The sequence below is a fragment of the Manis javanica genome, chromosome 1 (genome assembly GCF_040802235.1).
Source record: "Manis javanica isolate MJ-LG chromosome 1, MJ_LKY, whole genome shotgun sequence".
Lineage (NCBI taxonomy): Eukaryota > Metazoa > Chordata > Mammalia > Pholidota > Manidae > Manis > Manis javanica.
Genome location: NC_133156.1, coordinates 81,973,597 through 81,988,049, shown reverse-complemented (window position 1 = coordinate 81,988,049; position 14,453 = coordinate 81,973,597). Strand labels below are relative to the sequence as shown.

The window sequence follows — 14,453 nt, the reverse complement described above, 5'->3', positions numbered from 1 at the left end:
AATATGGCATAAAGGCTGTAGTCATTGGTATGGTAAAAATCATGAAGCTGCTGTGAGAATGGCTGCAGCACAGGGAGTCTGGGACTAAGGCCCTCACTGGACAGATAGGAAACCCAAAGCCTTGAGACCTTCTATTTGAATAATTTCTAAAAAGAATGACTAGTTCCAATCATCTCCTTCAAAATGGTCTTTTTCCCATTACTTTTTGAACCATATACATTTAAGTTCAATCTTAAAAAACAGTAAAACTTGTTTCTTCATTCCCAGAACTGAAGGAAAATTAAACCAGGAATTTTAGGAAAATTAAACCAGATTTGTGAGACGTAAGTTAGTTAAGGAGGAAAGTGGAAAACAATTCTCCAGTGTAAAAATTAAGTTTAAGTTCAAAGCTAAACTACTGGTGTTTTTTTCTCTTTTGAGGCTGGTTTGCCTAAGTAAATCAAAATGTATTTTGTTTTAAGTTTACTAGTCTTAAATAGTTGGAAACACAGCAAGACTAATTTTCTAACCAATAATATTTTTTTAAACATGTACAGGCGTTCACTGAAATACAAATCTAAAATGCTCCTAGAAAAAAAGTTTAAATTAAGGGGGAATTATGTGTCTTGCAAATCTTAAAAATGGTATAATTAAACTTGCAGTCTGAGAAAAGAAGCCTAGAGATTTTTGTGAACTCCAAAAATCTTGACAAGAAGTATTTCTTCAAGGCCTGAGAGGCATGTAGGAGGAACATCCTCCTTCTAAGAGCCACTCATGGTCTCCAAAGGTACTGGCCACTCCAGACGAGTAGACACTCTGGAGGACAAGGAACCAAATTTCAAAATGACACAATGGTCACTGGATTATTGGCTTTTTAAAAATAAATAAATAAAAGCTTTCCTCTTATCATCTTGTCCACTTGTTATCTATTAACTGAAGCCTAGCTCTCTTTGGGGGAGTGGAGGAGAAGAAGCAAAGGACAGCAGAGTCAAGCTGGTTAATCAGATGACTGGGCATTAAGATTTATGCTGTATATAGAAAGAGGTGAAACAGGGTAAGGCATTTAATATATTTAAAAATTCCAGCCAGATGAGAACTACTTCCTTAACCTTGCTCTGCCTCAGTTTCCTTTATTCAAACAATGGGACTAATAGCATCTGTGCTATTGGGTTCGCTAAAGAAATAACCACAGCTATTAATGATGTGTAAAAGCCCAAGGGCTGAAATGGAAAATAATTAGGTGTATTCTCCTAATGCCTAAATAGAGTCAAGGTTGTAAGCTAGGAATGGAGGAAATTTATACATTTCCAAGTAACTAATACTCTCCCATATTGAGGGTTCCCATTTTCAGACCTACGCTTTGGCTCTGACATTTTTATTCCCTATTGTGAGAGTCTGGTTGAATAGCCATTAAGAAGTTTCAATCTCTGGGGGATTCCAGGGATGCTTATTCCATGCGTACCATGGGCTCCATGGAAGGGGGTCTGCTGGGCATGGCTCATCAGAGAAAGGAGACTGGTGCACCCTCTTAGATTTTCTTCAAAGAACTCATAAGCAGACTTGTTTCTGAGGCAGAATATCCCAGGAGAGCGCAAATGACAGCCATTTCAACTGGAGATCACTTGTGAACCATTTTCACAAGGGCCTGGAATTCATCCTTACAGCTCCTTGACTCACTCATGAGACTGCCATTCATCCAGGAGCACTGTGTCATGCACCCCACACCACTCAGCACTCCATCGCAGGAGCCCAATCTTTATAAACTTCTCTCCTGTGATCTCCCATGAAAAAGGAAGTAGGCCAGAAGCAGCTCAGTGCGTGAAGATTCCACGATACTTCCACAATCCATTCCAGTGCCGGTCAGTTTCGTTAATGTGACCCACAAGTGATTTTTATGACTGCTCTTGCTTAGGAGGCTTAAGTGTTTCACATGTCCTGAAAATCTCCGGTTTCATCAGTGAGGAATCAAACACAAAGCGCTATTTACTTGTTTATCAATACAAAGCCATCCACAGTTGTGTCATCATTGGAACAGATTCCAATACTCAGCCTCCCATTCAGCTGTTTCTCCTATGGTGCAATTCCCAGCAGTGTTCTCTAGCTTAGCTTTCATCCTTCCCAAGTGAGTTCAGAAAGGATTGTTATCTCTGGTCTGTTTACCCTCATCACTTACGAAGGGTGTCACAAGGATCCCATCTGCAGATGAGGGACCTGAGTTTCAAGGATAGTGAAGGATACACCCCAGCTGATGAAGGGGTGGCCAGCTTCATTAGCTATGTAAAATATTGATTCCTCTTGGTAAAAAGAAAATCACTTAGCTTTGCTTGTGGAATTTCTAACCCACAGGTCTCCCATCTTTCCTGTCAATCTTCCTTACTAGCCTATTGTTTGGTTTTCACATTATTCAGCTGAATTGAAGTCACCTGCCAGATTTTTGCCAGACCCCTTCCCCAACAGCACATATACCTTTGTCCTTTAACCAATCACAGAAGAATTTTCTTATTTTCGATTATCCTCTGCTTAAAGGGAGCTGTGAATAATTCTTCAAAGGAAGTCACTATCGTTTGCAACTTAAATAATTCACTTGTAAAAAATTAAAAATTTGTAGGGAGATATTATAAATTGAAAACATTATTTGATCCTTTGGTTTCATTATATTTGCTTGAGGAAATGACCAGCAGCTTAAAACATGTTCTAATGTTGACCCCTCAGATATATAATCGCCAAGAAAAGAGTGAAGATCTTAGACTTGTTTTGAACTTGGTTTTGCCAAGACAAATGTCTTTACTTTGTATATATTTTTCTCTTCTTCATCAGTGGTACAAGCAGCTAATTATAATCAAATAGCCCAGGACCATGAGAGTTAAATTAGCCTAAATAATAATGTGTTTGATTTTTTGCCCACTCTGAAAGGACAAGGATGTGACCTCCCCAAGTAAGGCCAAAGGGGAGATTTTTCTTTCTTTCATACCTCCTTGAAGAGTGGTTTCTTTAATAATAATAAAAAATATTAAATTTTAAGGTGACCTCTTCTTCATGGCTTAATTCTACATTCCATTCTAGGGAGAAGGAGTTGAAATCTCTGAGAAGTGGTTGCACTTATTAATTATTTACATTCAACATAATGTTTGTTGAATACCTAACATGCACTAGTCAGATATTCTACACAATGTTAGGTGGACATGTAGATGAATAAGACACAGGCCTTAGAGTTTGACCCAGGAGAAGTGCCATGCAAGAAAAATTTATTGCAAACACGTTTTAATAATGAAATTGTGAAAGATTTCATAAAGGAGATCACACTGGATATGGTCCCAGAAGACTGAGTTCCTGTCTTGGAGGAGGCAAGAACATTCTGTATAGAGGGAACAATTATGCAGAAATGAAGAAGTACAAAAATTGGAGATTTTAAGCTCAGAAGGTAAATATCTCAAAAACTCAAATTTGAAGTCAAAGTTCCTCATAAAGATTTTCTCTCCTCCAGTCCTTTGAGAAGTCTCATTTGTTAAGATAGCAATATTTTATCTAACTCAGTGTTTAGTTGCTTTGATGACCAGACTAAGTCTTTTCACAATATCCTTCCTCCACAATCTTTGGTGAGCCAGAAAGGTGCCAATGGAGAAGTGAGCTGACATTATGAGCCCTGAATGGGAACAGACTGGTCACTTTCTCCAAAACACAGATGCTCCTGAAAGAGCATGTTGTAAGATGCTTGAGCACTGCAGTATAGATGTTGATACAAAAGTGCGTGGAATCAGTTAGTGAAACCTAGGGTTAGTGAATCTAAACCTTGGGGTTGGGAGTAGGTTTTTAAATTCATAAGAATCATATATGTGATGCAGGGAGGCAATGATATGAAAGTGGAGGCCAATGTTCTTTTGAAAATGATTATGCAGGGTAGTGTGGTTTCACAGAAGGACTCTATGTCAGGAGACATTTTGGCATGGCATGAGGTCATTGTACATTTTTAAAAAGCATTAAAATTATGTTTTTCACTTATGATAACTTACATTTAGGTGATCAAATATCACTGTACAGTATATCATCTACTTGAGGTATCTCTATGCACTCATTCAAACTGATTATACGGAGGAGACTCTTAGGTGCTAGGGAAGGAAGGAAGGAGGGAGGGAGGGAGGGAGGGAAGGAGGGATGAGAAAAGAAAGAAAAAAGGCCATAATTCCTGCCTTTCCAATGTGAGATTGGGAAGAATGTGTTAATGTGCCAAAAGGCAGTCTGAGGACTTTATGAACCATGTTCACTTTTGAGAGGTACTATAGCAACAGAAATGGTTAAAGCTCAAGATTAAGAGAAATCTTTCATTGGAAATTATACTCCATATGTCATCTGAAACCTATCTCTTTTAGAATGTATAAACTTTTTTCTCATAGAATTCAGGATCAGTAAATCATCACATCTTCAATAGTCTGGAAATCTCAGCATGCCATAGAAATAGGAGTCCAAGAACATGACTAATAAAAAACAAAACTTCAATCCTCAGCCCCCTTGAACAAAGCCAAAGAATTTGCTGCCTACCCCTCCTTCTCCAGCCATACCTATCAAAGTAATTCATCAGAATTAGTGTTCTTTTTGATGAGGCAATAATGAGCTGACATCTAATTTTACTATATATCATAAGTAAATTATTAGTTCATGCCGGAACAAAGAGGATGGCCCTTGCCACTGATATTTGATTAGCCTTGCATGATATAAGGACCGTCCACAGGCTATGTAGGATTCTCATGGGCCTCCAGGGACTCTTGGATCACAGTTTGAGTACCAGTGCTCTACTGCAGTATATGCTGGTGTCTTCTTGGATAGTATGTGTCTAGGATGTATAAATGGAAAGTCCATGTTTCTAGTAAGGTCAGAAATGGGAAACCTTGAGGTGTGCAACTTTCAGGAAAATTTCAGAAAAACTTCAAGTTAATATATTCACACTTATTCGGTAGATTACTTGGAAATGATTTATGATCAGAATAGGGTTTTTTTTTAATGTGTAGGAAGTTGCTTTTTTTTTCTCTATGATATTCAGCATTCCAGCCATATACCCACACTTTTATCAAAGATGCTTAATCATTTTTTGGTTTGCTTTTCAAGAAGGCTGAAATGAGTTTGGGCTTTCTGTGACTTTGGTAAATAAATATGCAATAGAGGGAAAGTCCACCTCATTTTAAATTTGCATTTTTTTCCAGAGAGAGCATATTTACCAGTCTCTACTCCAAAATTTTTGTCATCACGGCAATAGTCTGGTTGGGCACATTAATAAACCACACACACCTGCTTCCGTGCGCGTCCTCCCTGCCATGACATGAAGTTTAGGAGTTTGTCATTCTGATCACCACTGGTTGAAATTCTGATTTCAAAAAGCAATGAAACAAATTGAGGAATCCTTAGATTTTACTTCATCCAAGCACCCAGCTAGAGAGAGGAGCTTAATTTGAAAAATGGTGGAAATATGGACTAGATTTCCTATCCAGGAGGAAGACTTACAGCATGAAGAAGATACCAAGGACTGAACCAATAGGGCACTGTGTGTGATTGCTTTAAAAGGGGAAAAATATTCTACAGGCCTCATGAGCCATTATTTCAAATGCTTGTGTAAATATGGTTTAGTACATCATCACCTTTTCCAATTATGTTTATGTTCTGCTCCAAAGTACGGCCTCTGCTTCCTTGTCTGAAATGCCACCAACTGAACTAGCATTTTCATTAATACAATGTTTACAGTGCCCAGAAATGATGAGAGGAATATAGGAGCCTTTTGTTACTTGTAAATTAAACATACCTCAAATAGGTGCCCCATTAGCTCTAGCTTACCTTTTTGGACACAGCCATTTAAAATATTACATTTTTTAATTTTTAGGTTCTTCATGAAATTTTCTTCTTTCTATAATAATTATTATCATTCTGTAGATAAAACAATATTATCTTTTTTCTAAAAATACAACTTGCACAACTAATAGATTAGGAATTAAACTATAGATTTTTAAGTTGGAATAGAGTTGATAAACAATATTGTACTGGTTTCCAATGTAAAACATAGTGACTTGATAATTATATCCATTACTAGATGCTTGCCACAGAAAGTGTAGTTCCCCCTGTTACCATACCATGATATTATATTTTCGGTTGTATTCTATATGTCGTACTTCCATTCCTGTGACTAACAATTTACAATTTGCAGTCTATACCTCTATCCCCTTCACCTATTTCACCCTCCCTTCCCACTCCCCTTCCTATGGTAAACAACAGTCTGTTGTCCATAGTTATGGGTCTATTTTTTTGTTTGTTTTGTTTTTTAGATTCCACATGTAAGTGAAATCATACAGTATTTGTCTTTCTTTGCCTGGCTTATTCACTTAGCATAATACCTTTAGGCCCATCCATGTTGTCCCAAATGACAAGATTTCCTTGTTTGTGATGGCTGATTAATACTCCATTGTGATTATGTACCACTTCTGTATCAATTCTTCTATTGATGGGCATTTGGGTTGCCTCCATATCTTTGCTATTGCAAATAATGCTGCAGTGAACATAGGTGTGTGTATAGCTTTCAAGTCAGTGATTTTCTTTTCACTGGGCAATTCCTAGAAGTGGAATTGCTGAGTTGTATGGTATTTCTATTTTTAGAATTTTGAGTAACCTCCATATTGTTTTCCACAGTGGCTGGCCCAGTTTACATTCTAATCATAGTTTCTGGAATAAAAATTTCTTTTTCAGGTCAGTTATGGACCCACTAAATAATTAGAAACATGTCTATAGCTTTGTACTAAAGTTTCATTCTTAGATAACTATAAAATATTGTTACTGCATTAAATATTTAAGCAAGGCATTATTGTTTAGCAGTAAAGAGCAAGGTCTTGGAGAAGACTTGTGAGTTTGAATCCTAGCTTCACTAATTATCTGCATGAATTTGGGAAGTTGCTGGTCCTCTTTGTGCCAGTTTCCTCATCTGTAAAATGGGGATAATAATAGATCCTATCTCAGAGGTTTATTGTGATTAAATTAGTAAATATTTGTTAGAAAAAACAGTGAAATAAAAATGTTTACTCTTGCTAATATCACATTTCACAGTCTTAAACAGGGGTTCAAGAAGGAATATAATGACAAATACATAATGTTTGCCTCAACCAAACAGAAAGAAGCCTTTGCAAGTGCTAGGCTGCGAAGGACACCTTTACATTTTTGGTCCACTTCAGGAACCAGAATATTACCTATAAATATGATTAAGTCTTCCTGATTCAGGCATCTTTGGGTTGCTCATATCCAGCTGCCCTGCTTCTAATAGCACAAGAAACACACCAGGTGTCTTTGGAGTAAATGATGGTTACTGCTCTGCTAGTTCTCAGTTTAATAATCCTACTTGATTCCTTAGCAGCACTTGTAAAGCATGTAGGAAGGAATGGTTTTATGGTGCAATATACTAGTTTAAAGATATTGGTCTGGTCTTACTGCTTGAAGTCATAGGTTAGAAGGGGAGAACCATGTACTTTTGAATCTGAACTGGTGATCTAGACATCACCACCTGTTAAATACCCCAGAGCTATTCCAGCTTTTAAACTGATTACTCACTGCTTGTTTGAAAGCAGACATTAAGGGGGAGAAAAGGGACACATTGAAAACCAGGAATGATCTAAAGACCTTCAGGCAATCACTCTAATACTCATCCAACCTGCTCAGGCAAGAAGTGCTTTATTGAACCCACATGTTTTCACAATGCCTTCTCAGAAGACATCCTGTTAAAAAAAATCCTTGTTCAGCAAAAAGCATTTTCAATAATGGAAGGCAGAGGGCCAAAGAGGGTGACTATTCAATGTCCTCACCCCTTCCTTTGTTCTTTTTCACTGAAATTCAAGCAAAGCAGCACAAAGACTAGAATGTGGCCACGTGGTGGTCAGAGACTTGGACGAGGCCAGAGAGTCAGGCTGTGGGTCCGAGGTCTGCCGCTTCAGAAGGCCATTCTCTTTCTGAATTTCACCATCTATTCATATGAACAGGTAGTAATATCTGTCTCACAGAAATGTTGTTAAATGAGACCTTTGTATGTTATGATAGTAATATTGGACATTATGTTTTTATTAGCATTAAGTAATTTTGATGATATAGATCTGAATAATTGAATTTAGATGTATAATTTCCTTGCCTTTTCTCTTTTCCAGAAATTCATAATCTGCGTGTTTTCTGAGATGTGGTACATGGAATGCAAAGAGCTCCAACATTGGAATATGAGCGATCTGAAGCAAAACTCTGGTTATGTGACCCTGAATTCACTTACCAGTTCATGCCAGCCAAGTCTCTGACCCTTGGTTTTCCTTTTCATGGGACTGAGCTAATGACACCCATTTCACAGGGTTGTGGAGAGGATTAGTTCTCATGTATAAAGTGCCCCAAATAGTGAAGAGTTCCCAGCAAACAATCATTATAGGATATTTCTTATTGTTTTTTTTCTTCCTTTTTCATGCTTATTTATTACTATCCACAATAGGGGTTGCCTCTCTTCACAATTGCTGTGTAAGTAAGTGTCTTGTCAATGGGTTTCAGCCCCGAGCAAGTTCACTATGGATTCAGTGTGACCAAAAAAGTTGACAGCAAAACGTTCTTTGGGGTGAAAGGGTTTATTACCCGCTTGTTCTCCGGCAGTAGGTTGAGCACTAGCGTCTCTGCCTCCGCCCAGAGCACTGTGCCGAGCTCTCTATACAGCACAATAATAGCTTATTGCCTAAAAGGTGTGGAAGCGGTAGCCTAGGAACATGCCAGTTACATCATCAGGTGGTTTAAGTTCAGTGAGGATCCTGGCCATAGGAACCCCAACTTCCCCACAGTCCACCCCTCCAGGATTCTTGCCTTATAATCTACACGCTTTCGATCTTCCACAATGGTCCCTGTGCGAAAAAGCTGGAGCATTGAAACCAGGTTCCACAATAGCAACAGAGGATAACAACAACTTAGAGATAATAAAAATTAAGATACAGCAACATTTTGATACAGGTAACAAAAATTATAATAATCCTCAAGCCAGAGGAAGTTCCCAGTCCACAAAGACTTTAGGGGTGATAAGACACATGTTTTAATGCCACCAATATAGGCAAATCTTGGCTATCAGGTAGGATGCATGCAAGAGAGTGGACCTATGATAGGACTGTAGCAGGAAGGGGGTCCCTTCCAGGTCTAGTATACCATACTTTTACTCCTTTCCCCATGGGGGTTACTGAAGGATCTATATACAGTGCTACTGGAGGGGCATGCACTGGCCATAATGATAAAACAAAACTCCCCAGTAAGATGCTCTTACCTTCTGGCCGTTGAGGATATACTACTGTGACCTTTGGCAGCCACTCTGCTGTTATTCCAGGAACACACAGGAGGCCAGCTTCCAGGCCTTGTCCCCAAGGTGCCAGGAGAGCCAGCCATCGTTGGTCCATGTGTCGAAAGGTCCAAGGCCACATCTATTCAATGGAGTCTCCGGGGTTCAGTGCAGTTGCTGCTGGTAGCAAGATGTCATTCTGGTGGCCAAACCTTGGCTTCAGTCTCTCCAAAGTCTGCTACTGTATGTGTCACCTCGCTTATGGGATGCCCTAAGTGAGGGGAAAGAATGGTCACTCGAGACCCAAAGAGGGATGTAGGAGCCATTTGAAGCACAATATTTCTCATCCCAGTAGTGAAAATCTCTTCATCTGGGCCATTATTCTCTGGACTATAGATGGCATTTCTTATGCCTAGCTCTCATAACACCTGTTGGAGTTCAGCATATGTATGCCATCTAGCAGGAGATGATGGCAGATCATCCGGATTGGGCCACACAGCACGAAGTGCAGCCATAAGCCAATGGAGGAGGGGGTGACTCCCTGGGGTCTGGTGTGCATTTTGTAATCGCTGCCTCAAGGCAGGCTGCACTATCAGGGAAGCCAGCTTTCCCATCTCTGATCCTGACACAACAATTCCATCCACCCCTAAGTCTCACAGATGCAGGAGCCAAGCTGATATTGACTCCGAGGGCTTCTGCTTAAACCGGGAGCCCAAATCCACCAGCTCAGCCTGAGTATAGGAGCGGAGCATAGAGTGCTCCATGCCCTGGGGAGGGGGTTGCTCCTCTCCTTGGGGAACTTTCAGCTGCTGTGTCTTTATTTTCTTTACAACCACTGGGCATGCTTTCAATACAGGAGGGGCCAGTGCCTCTGGCACCACCCCTTCATCCTGCTCCAGCTCCTCCATTTCTGGGGCTGATGGCATTTTTCTCTCCCCTCCCCCGAGTGCCTCCTCAGCTACAACCTTTACCTTTTCTACTGTGCCTCACAGCAGTGCTCCCTCTGTCTTCAGAAGGTCTCTTACCTTCAGCTCAATGCTTTGCAGCTGATGTTCTCCTGCTACCTCCACCTGTGCTTCCCTCAGGAGTTCATCTTTTTCCTTGATGGCCTCTTCCTCCTTCAGAACACCTGGCAGCACTGCTGTCTCATCTCCAATGGCACCCTGCTGCCGGCGCTCTTGTCCTGCGTCCTCTCGTATCAATGCCATCTCCTTCCTCAGGGAATCCACAGAAGTTTGCATCTCGCATTCTTGTGCTACCTCCTCTCACATCAATGCCACTTCTCTCCTCAGGGAATCCACAGAAGTTTATAGCTCGCATTCTTGTGCCGCCACTTCTTGGGTCTCTTCTGTAGACCTTTTTAATACCATGAGAAGCAGCCAGCTCACAGTCCCCACTGCCTCACAGGCACTCTGCTTCTCAAAGGATCTGCTTACTATACCAAGGGCGACCTCTACTAACTCAGGTGTCACCTCCACCTGCCTCCAGTCTTGGGGTGGGGCCCAGTCCTCTAGGAGGCAAGCCACCTCAGACCACATACCCCCTGGGAAATGAGCCACTGTTCCCCCATTCACAGGGCAGCCTGCTGAAGCACCCCTCCCATAAGGGCAGCCTGTCTTTTTCCTTGGTCAACAATGAACCCTGCCAACTTTTCACCAATTGTCTTGCCAATGGGTTTCAGCCCCAGGCAAGTTCACTATAGATTTAATGTGACCAAAGAAATCGATAGCAAACCGTTCTTTGGGGTGAAAAGATTTATTACCCGGTTTGTTCTCCCAGCACCAGGTTTAGCACCAGCGACTCTGCCTCCACTCAGAGTACTGGGCTGAGCTCTCTATATAGCACAATAATAGCTTATTGCCTAAAGGTGTGGAAGCAGTAGCCCAGCAACAGGCTAGTTTCATCCTCAGGTGGTTTAAGTTCAGTGAGGATCCTGACTATAGGAATCCCAACTTCCCCACAATAAGGTCTTCAAGCATTGTGCTTAGTGGATAGTAAATGCTGACAAGATTGTACCTTAAAAAAGATGAGGCATTTGGAATGATAAATCATTACATGGTACTACAATGGGCTCAAAACCTCTTTTCAGAGATCTACCTGGAAACTCTTTAGAAACTCAAGGTCTTGAAGAATGTAAAGTTTGATAAGACATTACTGCCATCAGGAACCTTACATCCTAGTAGGAGGCATGTCTTTCACTAATATCTGGGTCCAATGAAATGTTGCCAGTGTATGGTGACTGGGCTGTGAAGTAAGAAAGTAAAGAATGCTTTCAGAGATTAGACAGAAGTCTTTGAAGTTGTCCTTCTGTGATGGGGAACTGGGAGGGAGATGGATTAAAATCTGTTAACTGTATTTGATGTGTTAAGAAGATTAGTAAACAATTCACATTCATTGTTTCAGTTAATCCTAAAAACAATCCTATATGATACGTTGTAAAATATTGACTTTATGCTTGAAAACAATTGGTAATCTCAGAGAGGTGGAATAACTTTGTCTAAGATCATACACCCAATGAGCATCAGAGATGGGATTTCAATCATCAACAAGTGAAATGGGGTTAGAAAGTGGGTTTTGTTCAGTTAAACTGATTTTTTTAAAAAATATCGAAGTATCTCACCTTTTCCAGAAACTTATTTTCTCTCCTAGATTTTCTCCTTCTCTTCTGTGTTGGGCCCAACAATGAGTCCAATTCTAGATTTTGGAACCCTCTGATCAGGGCTATAGCCATGCTTTCTGTGCACACAGCCCAGAGAGCTTATTTTTTAACCTGAATACTTATGGCAAGAAGAACTGAGAGCTGTTTCAGATGTGCTAGTGTTTAGTATTCAAATGAAAGGCAACTCATCCATTATTAATTTAGTTGTAGAAATATGGTACAGAATATACCACAATTACGTTGTACAGTTCAGTCATTTATCATTTTACTTAACAATTATGAGTGATTCTAGCACCCCGCCACAATAAGTCACAAAACTATAAAGCAATTTTGTGTAATTAGTATAGTCAGTCACATGTACCCAATTAACATGGCTTACCAGAAAGGATATTTTTCCCCTTATGTAACAACGAATCTGAGGATGGATAACTGAGGGCAGGTAAAGAAGAAGAGTTGAGGGGTAAGAAGAGCAGGAAGCCATGTCTTTCTTTCCTTTCTTTTCCTTTTTTTTTCTTTATGGCTAGAACCCTTAACATTAGATCTACTCTCTTAACTAGAGATCTGTTATGCAACTGAGTCTGTCTCTTCAAAAATGTTCTACAAAGCTAGCAACTTTACCTTGTATCTGTTGGTCACTCCTAGGGGCGAAGAGAGCTGTGCTGTGGTTTGGAATGTAAAAATTGGAAGAAAAAGAAAAATATTACCTAAGAAACAGAAAGAGTTCTTAAAATGTCAAGAATTTTAGTTCTCCAGCCTCCATAATAGAGAAAAGCAAGGCAGAGAAGGGCTATGAATGGCTTTGAAGAAGCTATCAGCTCATCCACAATGTCGGGCATAGGAAGCTCCTGATCTTGCCTGGGCTGGGCATCAAGACACAAGGGCATTCTTGTTACCCTGCTTACCAGGAAATCACATGCCAGTTTCTTGACCTCTGTCAGCCTTAGCTTCCCTATTTATAAAATAGAGATAATTATAGTGCTTATTTTAAAGTATTAATGTGACCATTTTATAAGATAGTGGATGTTAAGTGCTTAACATAGTGCCTGGCACATAGTAAATTTTAAAATAAATATGAGCAACTGTAAAAATAATCAAAATATTGTTAAGTATAACACTCAAACTTCTCCTTGACTACAGTGACTTTTTTCCATTATCTGTATATTGCCTTTAGTTTTTGTTGCCTTTTTTTGTGGCCCCAGGTATACTGGTGCTGAGCTTTGGATGTGTCTTCTGAGAAGGCACCGTGACACAGGCCACACGGGACACCAGCTGAGATAGGAGGAGGCTTTCATGACAGCTGAGGGTGGGCATGCTGGTCACTGAGATCCTTGATGCACAGCTGCTAACCTCTCCTCTCAAGCTGATGGAGGCTGATGCCGCCTTGAAGCATTGGGAGCTGTCATGCCAATTCGCAGCAAGGTCCTTATTGTTGAAATTCTTGCCTAATGACATCTTTATTCATGTGAAAATACAGGAAGAATTTTAACTATATGATATTGTTCATTAGGAATGTTATTTGTGTTTACAAAGTCTGGTTTCGATAAACAGGCTAGGTAATGGATATTAAATAAACATGGAATTTTACACGTTCATAATATTTGGTTTCTTGTGATTTTGATGAACTACACTTTCAAGCACTGTCAGTTCATCCTTATTTACAAACAAAATGCTTGTAGCAGAGTGAAGTAGTGACTTGTTTTATTTTAAGATAAGTCAACTTTTCTCTTCAATGTTTAATGTGAAACTGACTCAAAAATGTTCTTTTAGGCCACATTTACATTTCTCTCTGTATAACATGTTTTATACTATTTAACTTAATACTATGAACTATATAAACCAAAGTCATTCTAATTGTTTTTTATGTATTTTCCAAGATAAATAATTTATAATGCACTAATAAAACTAAGGAGCTCATATTAAAAGACTTATATTATATGTCCCACTGAAACTGATCTATGGAAATTGACTCTCTTAAAAGTGATTTTGTGAAATTATGTTGTATAAAATTGACTTTCTTATATGAATTCTTGACAACAAATATAAAACAAAAAACTTGAAATCTCTCTCTCCATCCTCCTACACATTGAAGAGAAGTAATCAAGTACTTTCTAGTTTTATGATTTTGGTTTCTTAGAAAAAGAAGCCAGATGAATAGTAAATATTTTAGTTGCACATATCACCTTCTGGCTACGTATTTAAAATAAAACTTCTTTACAAGATACACTAGTCTTTTCACATCTTTAAAGCGATATAGTTTTATTTGTGGAAAGTTTTCATTTTGTCATCCAGGGAAAGAAATGTCATTGTTTTTTATATTTTTGAAGTCTGAAAATAAGTAACCCCAAGCCCATACTCCTTCATCCGGTAGCCTCTCTTCCTAAGAGGCCCTGGGAATCACATATCCATCACATAAGATAAGGAAAGCTATGAAAGGGCAAATAAATATTCCAAGCATTGACATTTCTTTCACCTCGAAAGAGCTTATTTAAACTGGGTGCTCATGACATT

General features: G+C 39.4%; 1 long non-coding RNA gene across 1 annotated transcript in view; it reads left to right on the top strand.

Annotated features, from left to right (window-relative positions):
* The window catches only part of LOC108393024 (uncharacterized), a 38,851-nt gene extending 24,915 nt beyond the window's left edge, over positions 1-13,936 (top strand). Inside the window, exon 3 of the long non-coding RNA XR_001852168.3 lies at positions 8,142-13,936. This is a non-coding gene — a long non-coding RNA (uncharacterized lncRNA). The remainder of the gene's footprint in view (positions 1-8,141) is intronic.
* The last annotated feature ends 517 nt before the right edge of the window (positions 13,937-14,453 follow it).